Source organism: Octopus sinensis, linkage group LG9 (genome assembly GCF_006345805.1).
Source record: "Octopus sinensis linkage group LG9, ASM634580v1, whole genome shotgun sequence".
In the NCBI taxonomy this organism is placed as follows: Eukaryota; Metazoa; Mollusca; class Cephalopoda; order Octopoda; family Octopodidae; genus Octopus; species Octopus sinensis.
The window spans coordinates 30300079-30302578 of NC_043005.1; the positions used below are offsets into that span (position 1 = coordinate 30300079).

General features: G+C 34.8%; 1 protein-coding gene across 1 annotated transcript in view; it reads left to right on the forward strand.

Annotated features, from left to right (window-relative positions):
- Positions 1 to 2500, forward strand: part of LOC115215853 — a 35437-nt gene that overhangs the window by 1462 nt on the left and 31475 nt on the right. The gene's annotated exons all lie outside the window — the stretch shown is intronic.

The window sequence follows — 2500 nt, forward strand, 5'->3', positions numbered from 1 at the left end:
TGGATAGCTGCCTGCTAGAGGTGGCGGTCAATCATCCCTACTCACAATATATGAACAGAGAAGTGGCAGACAGCCACTGATCTCGTAACGAGCAAAACAGTTAGTTTTAACCCCAGGAAAACGTCTTTTGCAGTACCAGTGAAGGATAAAGTCCCAGAGACCATGGTCTACTGGTCTTGCTAAGTTGGAGGGGAGTGAATCGCTCCCTTACTCACAATATATTCGACACAGGTTGGGTGAGGTTAAGCAGCTGGAAAAGATGTTTTCCTGGGGTTAAAAAGTAGTAACATTATTCTTTGTAGAACAGCCATGTTTTAGTGACAAAAAAACATTACCGTCCACTATTGTTACTACTTATATCCCATTTACAGATTTTAAAACTACCTATTTTGCTTGGGTGAGTGTGTATATATATACATACATATATATATATATGTATGTATATATATATATATGCATCATAAACAAATATTCAAAACACAGAAAACTAGTAACAGGAAGAGTGTTTATATTGTCATGTTTTATTGATATGGTTTTCTTTATATAAAAAATTTATGCATTATCGAATTGTATGTTGTGAGGCAAGAGAACATTCATAGATGAGTGTGTGTGTGAGTGTGCGTGTTTATGCTTACTGTCTACAAAAAAACAGTTTCTCTATTGTAAACATTAACATGATGAATACATGTACACACACACTCACTCACTCACTCACACAACATTCATACACACGCATACACAATGCACACTTTATGCATAAAGGTTTTACATTTTAATGAAAAAAAAATCTACTGTGATAAATAAATTCTGTTGTCTTTTTTTTTCACACAAATAAATTTAATCCTTTTCCGTCCCATTAAAATGTAAAAGTAAGAAGAAGAGAGCCAGAAGAAAGTGATCCGAAGGATGTCGAGGTGATTGTTACACAACAAGGAAATACAGGGACTGAGAGTTAAGCCACAAAATAGATCTGACCAAAATTTTAATCAGAAAAAAAAAAACAACAGCAAAAAAGAAACAGTGCCTGTGTGGTAAGAAGCTTGGTTCTGGGTTCAATCCCACAGCATGGCACCTTGGGCAAGTGTTTTCTACTATAGCCTCGGGTCGACCAAAGCCTTGTGAGTGGATTTGGTAGACAGAAACTGAAAGAAGCCTGTCATGTGTATATATATGTGTGTGTATGTGTGTATTTACGTGTGTGTATCTTTGTGTCTGTGTTTGTCCCCCAACCATTGCTTGACAACTGATGTTTGCGTGGTTTATGTCCCCGAAACTTAGCAGTTCGGCAAAAGAGACTGAAAGAATAAGTACTAGGCTTACAAAGAATAAGTCCTTAGATTCATTTGTTCGACTAAAGGCAGTGCTCCAGCATTGCCACTGTCAAATGACTGAAATGTGTAAACGAGTCAAAGAGCAAATGTTTTCAATCAAATTCCCTAACATACACATGTTTATTCAAATGCACATATATATACACATACATAATATACCTTTATACCAATACACAAACACACACACACCTATGTATCTCCATTACAGCAAGACACTTGTTCCTCTCCCTCTGTCATAGTATAACTTCTCCTCACCTGGCATTAAGCCACTTCCCTCAATGTTACACCTCAACCAGGGCCACATAAAAAAACACTTTATGGACCTGTAAATCAGGATTAGGAAAGGAGTCTGGGCAAACTATCCAACAGATCTTGAATGATATGATGATGATGATGGTGGTGGTGGTGGTGGTGGTGGTATATTCCATCCAACCAAATAATTATGTTTACTGTTTACATAATTGCTTACATAATTATTTATCATGTAGTTTTGTAGTAGAACTAATGAGTTCGTCTTGTTTCAAGGGCAAAAATGTTCAAGCTCTTTGGATCCAATCCTTCGAAATATTTTCTTCTTATTAGACAAGTCTATAAAATGCATCTCACGTTGATGCCAATTTTGAATATTGGTTTCAGTATATTTCTTATAAAATTCTGCTATTTATGACACTATGGTTGTAAAATATGACATTATAATCATTGCCAGGTGTTGCCATTGAGTCAGACATGGCCTAGGCCTATACTGGCCAAAACATATCAAAGTTATCAAAGTTATTCTAATGTTTGAAGCAATTTGATTAATTATTGATTCAAGTAGCTGTTGCACAGACAAATTGTTTCGTTAATTGTTTGTTATGAAATGTATTTCGATCACCTGTTAGCATACAATATGTCTACGTGTATATATTCATGTATAACTATCTATCTATATCTCCCTCTCTCTCTCTCTCTCTCTCTCTCTCTTTCTATATATATATATATAATATATATATATATTATATATATATATATATATATATATATATATATACCTGAGTGAGCACATAAATGTGAAACAAGGTGGAAAAAAACAGTACTTGAATACCGGAAGTAGAGTAATATGCTTTATTAATAAAGCTGCAAAGACATCACAAAAACTGTTACTCAGCATTTCATGTTCCCATTTATCT